Genomic DNA, 12092 nt, shown 5'->3' on the forward strand with positions numbered 1-12092 from the left:
AGTGAAAATTAAACATTTAAAAGCAATAGTTTTGAGAAAGTGTAAATATGACTGTGTTTCCAATAGGCTGGACCACTTGGCACATGTATACCATATTGAGATTATTTTGCAAGCACAGAATTCATTAATCTGTTAATAGTCTCAATTTCAGCTAATCATGCAGAGGTATGTCCTGGGACCTTGGAGGTCTTGTGTCCCTAATTCCCTAAACTACTGACAGGGAAATTGAGATCCCAGAGGAGTCACTCAGTTATTTAGTAACATATCTTCTTACTCCATACCTAGTGTTCTTTCTATTTGCTGTGTGACTCTAATGAGAAACTGACATCAAAATACTGAGAGATGTTAATAAATTAACCAGAGTTTTGGAGAAATGAGAATAAAAAAGACCTCAATGAATGGCACTATGAAATTATTTGGAAGGAGGGGTGCCTGGGTGGCTCAGTCCATTAAGCGTCTTGACTTTGGCTCAGGTCATGATTTCAGTTAGTGGGTTCGAGCACCGCATTGGGCTCTGTGCTGACAGCTCAGAGCCTGGAGCCTGATTCAAATTCTGTGTCTCCCTCTCTGCCCCTCCCAGCTCGCACTGTCTCTCTCTCTCCCTCTCTCTCAAAAATAAGTAAACATTTAAAGAAATTAAAAAAAAAAAAGAAGTTATCTGGAGGAAAAGGATATTGGCAGCTAAAAGGCTAAGGAAGATGATAGGAAGCTGAGAGAGAAAAAAGAAAAAAGTTCCATAGATATTTAGTAAATATGTTTGCTGTTCTTTGGGCCATGTTATAGGAAAAGAGCTTTTAAAAATCAGTTTTCCCGGGGTGTTTGAGTGTTTCAGTTGGTTAAGCATCCGACACTTGATTTTGGCTCTGGTCATGATCTCACTGTCATGAGATAGAGCCCCGCATCTGGCTAAGTGCAGAGCCTGCTTGGGATTATCTCTCTCTCCCTTTCTCTGCCCCTTCCCCACTCATTCTCTCTCTCTCTCTCTCTCTCTCTCTCTCTCTCTCTCAAAATAAATAAATAAACTTAAAAAAAAACATTTTTCCATACTCTTGAATTCATTTTATAGAAATAGAGTGATATCTTAGAATCACTTTGCTGTACAAAAATTATAGAAGAGATAAATTTTAAATACGCTGTATAGCAATTTATTCTTTTAAGAAATGGTGCAGTCAGAATCATTGTATTATGATTATTATTATCATAATTATTATTATTTACCCCTAACATAAAATATGAAAGGTCACATTTATTGAAGCTTACAGGATACTCTGGCTTGAACCAGATAAAAAGATGGAATCCTACGTACTCATCTCTTACCATCTTTAAACTATCTTAGCCTACATATTGCCTGAAGTAAATATTTACTAGTGATTAATATGGTCCAATCTTGAAATAACATGTAGTTCATAAATGAAAGTTGAAAAAACTGAGTTTGGTTGGAGAGCAAGCTCAAGTTATCTAACCTAGGGACTTCTTTGCATGTTTTCCCTTTAGGCACTAAGATCTTGACTTAATTTTGTGTGTGTACTTGTCTGTCCCAATATTTATGTATGTATGTATGTATGTATGTATTTATTATTATTTTAAAAATAATTTATTGTCAAGTTGGCTAACATACAGTGAGTACAGTGTGCTCTTGGTTTTGGGGGTAGATTCCCATGATTCATCGCTTACATACAACACCCAGTGGTCATCCCAACAAATGCCCTCCTCAATGCCCATCACTCATTTGCCCCTCTCCCCCTCCACCCGCATCAACCCTCAGTTTGTTCTCTGTATTTAAGAGTCTCTTATGGTTTTAAATTGACTTTAGGTATCTCTTGATACACCGCTACCTAAATAATTAGTAAGGGATCTACAGGGAAAAATATATTTAAACTCACCCTAATGTAATTCTGAATTTTTTTCTCTGAAGGTTATGTTTAAGGGGAACACACACCATTAAAATTTGGAAGCAGATTTCCACTCCGATGCCCTCACAGGGGGGTACGTAGCATTAAAAGGTCTATATGGCAAGGCATTACCAAATAGTTTATGCAAATCGGTAGCAACACTGTCTCCAAATAAGGATCTCAGTTTCAATCCATTTTTCAGAAATGCATTTGCTCCTCTTTAGAGGGAAGTCTGGCTCCACATGAGGAGACAAAGAACAATCCTAAAGTCAATGCTCATTTCTTTACCTATGATACTGTTGATATTTTCTTATCAAATCAAACCAAACATAAATCTGTGGCTCCTTAGAATATTTTAAAATAAGCATCCTTATGAGATGCTGTAAGTGTAAAGTATGAAAATTAACATCCATGCATGAAGTTGTCTATAATGCATGCTCCTTTATAAAAACAATACAATGAGAGCAATAGAGGTCGTGTTAAAGTATAAAGCTTTAACCATATTGCCAATCCTTTATGTAAAGTGAAAATAGTAAAGCGTGCAGGACTCGATTCTACAGAGTTTGAATAAAAGGGAGACAGACATTTTCTCAATTTCTGCAACCAAGGGAGTTAGTCGACATGGGGTAAAGAAATCTGTTAAGTCTTTATATTAAATCATCATTACAGTTTTTTAACTACAAATGGATAAATGCTATTTCCAACAAATATGTTCACTTGAAAAATTCTCAATAATTTTAAGGTAAATTTAGAAGCAGCGAATTTAGGAACTTCATATTTGATATTTCATCCATTTTGTACTGCTTGTGGTACATAACTAGGTGATTAAAAATGAAGATATAAAAGATAGCCTAGCAAGTAAAAAATAGTGATTACTTCTATATCCAAAGGGACATCGAAAAATGGAAAGGGGGCTGGGGTTTTCAACCGTAAATTTACGCCATTTAAAGAATTGTCAATTAAACAAAACACTCAGCAGAAAGATAAAATAAAAGTGTAAATATTTTAGTGTATTCTATAGGTGAATAGTTCTGTTTTCTCCCTTTATGTTTACATAATTAATTTTGAGTCATTTTATATGCTTTAAGCATGTTAGCTATCATTCCAGAGGCATAAACCTGGCTATTTTATTCAAAATATCGATTAATAAATTGTATAAATGGATTTTCTCTTATAGTTATCAAACACTATGCAAATACAGAAATATACTTCATAGAAATGTTGAAGTAAACAAGTTATACTATATCCCAGGAGCGAATACTAAGGCATTTCTGTCCTCTTCTCTTAGCTAATGCAGTTTTTAGAAGTAAAATTCATCCTCTAGGAAAACAGACAAAACCAAAAACAAAACCTAGACCATAGGAGCTTCAGGTATTATAAGAGTGTCTATGTAAAAATTTAAACAAAATCATTATATATGTTTTTCTATGTTAACTTCAAAGATAATTTGTTTAGATAGAAATCACTATCTTAAATATTCTTACAAAAATTTATCATAAAAAAACTTCACCATAACAGCAAACGTACCAAGCTGGTTTAAATGTAAGTTGTGCTTCGTTATATCTGGAAGAACACCTACAGTCATTGTTTATTAATTATAAAAGAAAGTGGATGTAAGTTTACAAATCTTAACGTTTTGTTTTTTTTTTAAACGCGGGCATGGTGACTACTGGATTGCTTTTTATGCTAAGAGCACTCTGTTCATTCACAATTTGAAGCTTGCACATAGTGTCCAATAATGGTAAAGCACTTGCAAAAATGTTGCACCTGGGACAGGGAGGAGTGAGGAGAGCAAAGGTCAAATCCAGGCCTTAATAAGCATTGACTACACAGACTTTAGACTCAGTGAAAAGTCCAGACGACCCCTGCAGCGTCATCTTACAGCTCTGATTTTCTTCTTTTCAAGATGTAGTATAATCCATAAATACAACCAAATCACTAGCAGCTTAGGCTTTGGTTTGATTTTTATCTTCCAGGGCTTGTTCCCCACCTCTTCACAGAGATTTGAAAAATTAACCCTTTTCTGTCCTCAGACTAACCAAAGAACGAATTTCTTCCCGGTCACTGTTGTCAGCTTAAATCTTTACGTCCTTTCAGGGTGAGGGGAACACATTGTGAAGTGCTTACAACAACCAGAGCATTGGCATTTTCTCCCATTTAACGTGGACGAATAGCCTAGCGATGGCTAATAGTACCAAGGCAATCAGACGACTGTACAAATCAGTGAAATATGTCTCTTTTACGAATGCTTCTAAACAATAAACATAATACTTAGAACCTTAAATAGAATTTTGGTTCAGTTCTGGTTTCCCATCACACAGAGAGGTTGCATTTACCTACAGATTACTAGATAACCCATATGCATGATAAACATATAATTAACTCGAATCAACTTTTTGACATATTAGCCTCGTTTTGGATCATCTGGTGCAGTTTGCTCTCTCATATGCTTATGGGCATAATCTCTTTTCATACCGTTGTCCTATTCAGCATTTGCTGAGGAAGAGGTTAGGCCCTTTAAATTAAAACAGTAAATTTCCCTGCAGGAAATACACCAAATCAAGTATGAGTTGCAGGAATGAAGAGTCCACCACAAGTGCATTACTTAAGAGAAAACTTCCACTCCAAAGTGGGCATAGTCCACTTGCTGGAAGTGAGAGCTGTCCAATCAAATTCAGTGCAATCTTGTTATTCTGTTTACCACACTGCAGACTTTCAGAATGCCAAAGACATCTGCGTCTGCTCCTACACTTATTCTTTTGAGGTCACGTAGACCCGGTTGGCCCCACTTCCTTCACAGTTTAAAAATATAAAATTAAAAAAAAATACAGCTCTGAGTGTGAACCGTAGCTGCATAATTAAGGATGAGGCAAAGTCTTACCTAAGCAGAAATGGCTGTGAACATAGCAAACTGGGTGGGAAGCAAGTGTTCAGATGTGTGCTATAGTCTGGGGAAAGATTCTTCAGAAGGAACGTGAAAACAGATACAAATGGTGCCCCCAGAGAATTAAAGGGGCCTGGGTTTCTCAAGGATCTCTGTTTCTGACTGATGATCACAGGCTTACAGAACAGCAGAGGGGATATAGTGAGGGGCAGACATCTTACACAGCTGCAAAGCTCCCAAAACTGATTATAGTTTCTCCTGTGCTCTTCATCTAAAGAATTAGGGTATACAGGAAAACAGAGTAGCAAGTCTCAATCATGACCCCATATAAATAAAAAGAGTAAAGCTCATTTAAAATGCCTGATTATCTATGATCCTGAGGAATTGAGGTCTATTTTTCAGAATAACATGGAAGAAGAGAAAGTGGGAGTAACTCCCAGTTGTATTCCTTGTTTTTACCTATCCGTTTTGACCATCTTAGCTTCAACCATCTGAAATTACTCCGCCAATATAATTTTCACTATTTTTCTCAAGATCACGTTATCCATTATCTCCTACATAAGAGCCACGTTCACTTTCATTTGGAATCTGTTATTTTTAGGAGTAAAACTAAGCTAAAAATATGTATAATTTTTAGACTTTGTGTTTCTTAGGTTTTCTGTTTATATTTTGATGTCTCAAGTCCCTAAATATATTTTATTCATTTCCGGTAGTAGAACAAAAATGTGCTAAATCCCTGCCATATATATTTTTTCTAATGGATTTTTATGATTCACAAATCAGGAGGAAAATTTATAAAATATGAGACACCTTAACTAACACATATATTTGATGCAATGGGAGTTTTAATATTTTGTTAATACAAATTGACTCATATATATATATAATATACATATATGAAAATCTCAGAAATTTAAGTTTTACAAGGTGCATAAAGAATTGACTTTATACGTTGGTGGCATAGAACATGCCTTCATAGATGTGAATCCCATGACCAACCGCATGTCGATTTTTGTGTACTTTTGACACAAAGAAATTCGTTTTGATCTTATCACTCATAAAAAGCATTTTTCAAACAATTGCACTAGTGTGGCTTTTGATTAGGCATCCCATTTTTGATAACTAGTGGATAAAAGGTTACCTGGATAAGAATGAGCAAAGAATTCCAAATCTGAGACAGTGTTGCTGTGAGGCCAGTGTTTTCTCAATAACAATGATAATTAATTCAGAGTTTTTCTTATCTCTAGCATGTATTTTAAAAATCTGCACCTTTGGTACGGGTTTCTGTCTTTATTAGTCAAAATAATGTCTGTATCAGAAGGATAATTTGTTTTCATCTAACACTTTTGCCATTCTAAAATTACATTTTTAAAAAGGGAACATCTTTGACTTTTTGAAGTAATAAACTATGAAGAAAATTATTTGAGTCAAGAACTTGTCAAGAAGAAAAACACCCTAAAAATTCACATGCCCACTTTACCAGCATATATGATTTGGTACTTAGCCATTGACCCTATAGATCATCTTCAATGTTTGGTATCTTTTACAAATCCAAGTCCAAATGAAATCTCCAGAAAAAAAAAATTATAAATATAATGACTTCACATGTAATGGACCAGGAATTTTGTATAGTAGATACTTTCAAGGTAAATTTAACAGTATATATGTGTTTCAAAAATAATGATGTGTTCAAATAAGTTTAGCATCATAATTCTTTCATCTTAATTCAATCATTATGCCAATATTGTAATGTTTTTTTAACCCATAAATCGCTTACCAGGTAGTTGAGAGACTATGGAGGTGTGTGATAACTTTTTTTGATTACTTATGAAATGGCAGAAACACCCGACTCAAATAATTTGCGTTGAGCAATAATCTTGTAGCTATATTAATATGACTAAATATTAAATGTTTTCAATTAGTTTAGATTGACTAGTAAGGGGAAAACACAAAGACAAAACTGAGGCAGTGAGCCTCACAATGCCTCCACTGATTTCTCCACTGGCCCTTCCTTTGCACATGGTCAATTAGAATTGAAAATCCTGAGCTGATTTCATTCGCTGGAATTTTTAAGCAGGTCAGGAAGAAAGATGTTATTGAAAGGAAAAGTCTCATCTAAATAAGAAAGGAGCACGTGGCCATCTGGTCTTAGCTATACATATAAAAAGTTATTTCAGCTGAACTGCAGACTTGGTGTTTAAAAAGATGTGCCAAAAACCAACCCCAAATCTGTTTACGGTAAAATATCCCAAATGTTTCTTTTTAAACCTCCAAATATGCAATACACAGATCATTTCCTATCTGTGATTCATGAGCCCATTTGACCCCAGCGCCTCACTGAGCTTGACTGAGTTTCAGGCAGTGGAACATTCAATCACTCTTAGAATACTATTCCTTAATGGGATATCAACAGGACCGTGGGTCTTTCGAAAATTGTGAAAATAACTTGGATAGTTTTCACTCAAATTAATTTTGAGGGCTGTCTGCAGGTAGATTTGACAGAATAAAATCTGAGGCATGAAGCAGCCAAACCAATTTCCTTTCTTTTCTCATTGTGACTTGAGGTTCCTGGGCATTCTCTTTGCGGTGCTCAGACATCCACTCAAAATAACTTCAGGCCTCAAAGCCTAAAGGCTAAGTTTTTTAAAAAAAAAAAACCCAATCTGTCTTTTCATAAGAGAAACTGAATGTGAGTCTACTTTTAGAAACCATCTTCATAATGTAAAGAAACAAAGTTTCTTTAAATAACATTGTATACCTCTTGCCACATTAGAGTTGTCTCTATTTGGACATGATTGAAATATAGTTTGATATGAGGCATTTGCAATAATTACATCATCAACACATTAATTTGGCCATTATCTGACTATGCCCTTCTGCTAGCACAGACATAGCTAGTTGACCTCCCCATGTAAATTTCATTGTGTTAAAATATGTTAATATCCTAATGCAACAGCATTTAAAAATAACTCTGGTTATAATAAAATACCAACAATTATATTTGGTCATCAGACTCTCTTCAAATACATTTTATATGTACTGTATCTACACACATGTGCAAGAATACACGATTATAATATCAACATATATGCTAAGCAAGAGTGTAGGTTTTCACTAAAGTCTTCAGAAAAATAATTGAATTAAGAATATTCTCATATATGAAACACAACAATCTTGACAGATCTCTGACATAAGATATCATTGGTTGTTTTTGTATATTTACTATGTTTGTTCTGCCATTTCAAATAAATCATTACTATTGTGTAAGAAGAATAAACTGTACTATAGTAAATTGTTCTTTCTCCTTTATGCTCTGAAAAACCATTTGTTCTTGAATTGGCGTTACGTAGTTCAACTATTTCAATCAAGTCCATTATCTTCTTCTCTTTGAAAGATGCCTCTTTAGTAACCTGTATTCCCAGTGGGCAATGTCATGTTTTGTTTTTAGAAAGTAGGTGAAATTTAAATCCAACAATTTTTAATTTTTTATGTTTGATAAAACAATTCTTAACTCATCCTCAGGCAAGAACTCCACTATACGCTGGAAAAACTATTTATGTAAAAATTATGGAGTCAGGCCCCAAAATTTCTCAAAAAAAGTTATTTATTAGTTCACACTGGAGTCTTTACCCCACAGAATGTCACCTAACTTGTGTGGCTTGTTTTTTCTAAGTACAAAATGTGTCCATTCTTTGAGCTATATACTTTTCTCAACAAAAGTAACATGAAAGCAAAAAAAGAACAAAACACTTTTTCTCTTGTTTTAAAACAATCACACAATACATCGGCAAGGTTCATCTCATTAATTTGTATGTTGGTGTATAAATAGTGCTGTTCATATACATGTGTCTTACAAATCCTTTCAAAATTAATCCTTTTCCAAGTGTGCAAGAAGGGAGTATTAAGTTCAACTTCCAAAATTTAAAACAGAATTTATCGAATGTTTGGCATATAAGAACTGGTTAAGTATACCTGGCCATTCTAGAATAATAGAGATTAATTTAAATTACATATAAAAACTTAGTAATGAAGAAACATTATGTATGCAAAGTTGTTCTGTATTGATGTCTCAGATATGGCAATATGTTTCAGTAAAATTATTCAACTTTGTTCTGTTTGAGTAAAATAAAATAGTACAAGTAAATACACACATTATTAACAATCTGGACACTCCTTTGGTGGATAACTGTCTAGTGTAAAACCCACAAAATAAACTTGAAAACAGATATAAGCTCTATACCGGCCCACAAAATTTTAACCAAATTAACGTCTAACCCAGAGCACATGAAATAAGCATTATATTTAAATCATTTGCATATATTCTTTAACCAATAAGTTGAGAGTGAAACGATTTAATATTTGCAAAAATTTAAATGGCAAATAAGAATCACCAAGTCATAACATCTATCAGCATTATAACATTTTTATCCAAGTGATTGCAAAATGTTCTGGAGTTCTACCTCCTATTCATATCATTGAAATTCAACCAGCTCTGAAACGTTCAACCAGCATATTAGTAATGCTTCCCAGAACGAAAAAACTCTGCCTGACTACATATATCTTTATAAACATGCCCATGCTGCCCCACAAACACATCTTCAAGAAAGAGATAGCTACAAATAAAATAGTCCTTTCCTGTGGGTGTTGGTTAACCCCACAAACATGTGAACTTCCTATGGCACACACCCAACAGACATTGGCGATTAGGTGATTGAAAATGTTGCCCACAAAGGCGAAATTTTATATGTGATGACATCACCAGCAAACCCGGGTTTCTCTGTGATATAATGATATAATTGCCTGGCTGAGTGTGTCTCTTGAGTGTGTGTGGGGGGGGGGTGGGGAGAGAGAGAGAGAGAGAGAGAGACCAGAGAGCCTTAAAGAACAGCATCATCAGAAATGCTATAACCTTCTGCAAGGTTTGCAAGAATCTTTCCACAGACCTTTGACTTTTTCCAGATTTCTTACAGCTTGAGTTCATTCAAAAATGCATTTCCCGCACAGGCAAATTATGTTTTGTTTAGTTAGCACACTGTTAATCCTAAAATATCCCCCCGATGGGTCTGCTGAGATGAGATTTCTATACCAAATGAGGCATGTGTATCTGTATAATATGATGCAGGACTTGCAGGGTCCCTTGAGACCTGCCTTTGAAAGGATAAGACGTCTTGGTTGTAAAGGTAATGAAAGGGTTAAAAATTGAGGCTGTCTGGGGTAAAAGAAAGGGGATATTGTTGTCTTTAATCTTTCCGCAGTATGTGTAAGACTTCCATCCCGGATCTGCACATAGCAGCGGAATAGGCTCGGCATGCATTGCGTGCAAGCTCCTTGATTGTAGAGGGGGGAAAAAAACCTGGCTGGAGTCCAGACAGGCTGGAGCTCTGTTGATCATTATGTCTAGCCTTCAGGTGTCTCAGCACACAGTGGGCGGCGGTGGGGGAGGTGTAGATAACATGAGAGCAGACAAAGAAAAAAAAATGGTGTATTTTAAAAAGATTATGCGAAAATTTGTGTCCAAGTCCTCTTTAAAAAATGAATCCTACCGTCTTGGACTTTTATAATTAGAACGCAAGCTCTGCTCTGGCAGATCTCTTTAAGCCATAATTAGTTATGTCTGGAGCCTTTGAATAATTCCTTTCAATAATTGATGGAGTTGATACTCTCTTTTAAAAATAAGGAGGGCAATGTTTTCTTACAAACTCTCTTTTTGTTGGAGGCTTTGTCGTTCAAAATCTTCATCAGTCACAATCACGTCGATTTGATTTGCCTTTTAATTTCTTATGAGACTTAGCTTATAACTTTTTAAGAATTTGGATGATTCTAGAAGTAAAGGCATAATGCATTGCTAGATTACCTTAGCTGAATGTAAAAAGAAAGCAATAATACAGGATCATTCTCCCCCATTTGTTTCCAATTATTTTATAAATAAATAAAAAAAAACTGGTTTGTACGTCGCTTCTGTTTGAAACTCCATCAAAAAAACCTTACCAAGAATGTGAGATGCTAAGCATATCTTTTGCCTTCTAGTAAGAAGAAATCCCAAATTATTTTATTCTTCAAGCATTCTTCTATAAAGAAGCTTCCGCATGCTTCCTCCCCACCCCCACATCCTCACTCCACCCTATTAGGAATTTCAAAAAAAAAAAATCTTTATACATGGAAGGCTGGATCCTGATACAGAAAGCTGTCTTTTCCTTCTGTCTTTACACTGACCACTTTACACGGTCACCTTTCACTTCTGCCGGGACTTTATTTCACATTTTGTGGACTAAAATGCTGAAACCAGTTCAGTCTCTATCATTATTATGAAATGAAAAGTGGTAGTTAAAAAACATAAATAAAAAGAAAGCTCTGGCTTGAAGCCATTGTTCAGAATTTCAGAGCTATTTGCCCCCAAGTGTCTTAGCAGTCTTTCATAGCTAATTATAATAACTGTCAGATGTCTGGAAAGTCTATGGTACCCTTGTCAGTGGAGTCAGCAAAGTTTGTCTTTTATTTTTCTTGGGGACAGATCAGATCTGATTAGACATAAAGAATGAAAAGAAGTGAAGTAAGTACATATGTGTGTGCCTTCATTTTTTCTTATGAACAAAGCAGCATACTGGAGCAATGTTCCGGGGTGCAGCTTCCTGCAGCTACTCTTTGGAATGCCTGACTTTTATTTTTAATTCTTTATCTTTAACGTAATAAAGCATGCAACAATTGTCCCTGAAACATTTTCCTGCCTGCTGAATACCTTTCCGTACACGTATAAAAGAGTACCCTAAAAAAAATCTTCAAATATTTGATGCTTATGACATAAAACTATTTTAATCAGTACACTTGACGGAAAGAAATGTATACTTACAATTTCAAAATGGTTATTTGTGCTAGTTCCTTGTCCCCGGAGGCATAGCAGAGGCTTTTGCCAGACTGTCCCTGATGCAGGTGCAGAATCCCCGTTTTCATGACGGAGGGAGGTAGGAAAGTGCTTCATAAAGTCACTCGGAACTCAGCCACTTGTGCTCAGGCATCCTTGCTCCTGTGAAAGCTGTACTATCTGCAGTTCTGAATTGAACTAAATTACAGCCCATGTGAAAGACAGAGGCAGCGAGTCATGTGGGAGATACACAGCCATCCCATTGGCCACCAAGACATAGCTTAGGCATTCTGCCTTTTCCACCATTGGTGAATAGTTAAAACTGAAAGCATCTGGATCCTCCTCTTGAGTTTATTTGTCCTTTATGTGTGGAAGAATGACTGTAGGATTTTACAGTGACAGAATTAGTTAAGAAAGGGACTGAAGTCATCCTTCACAGAAACCAGTGGGAGGAGAT

General features: G+C 35.5%; 1 long non-coding RNA gene across 1 annotated transcript in view; it reads right to left on the reverse strand.

Annotated features, from left to right (window-relative positions):
• LOC122475594 overlaps nt 1-11866 on the reverse strand; it is a 40299-nt gene extending 28433 nt beyond the window's left edge. The window contains exon 1 of the long non-coding RNA XR_006295251.1: nt 11624-11866. This is a non-coding gene — a long non-coding RNA (uncharacterized LOC122475594). The remainder of the gene's footprint in view (nt 1-11623) is intronic.
• Nucleotides 11867-12092: the final 226 nt, after the last annotated feature.

This window comes from Prionailurus bengalensis, chromosome E4, assembly GCF_016509475.1.
Source record: "Prionailurus bengalensis isolate Pbe53 chromosome E4, Fcat_Pben_1.1_paternal_pri, whole genome shotgun sequence".
NCBI lineage: Eukaryota > Metazoa > Chordata > Mammalia > Carnivora > Felidae > Prionailurus > Prionailurus bengalensis.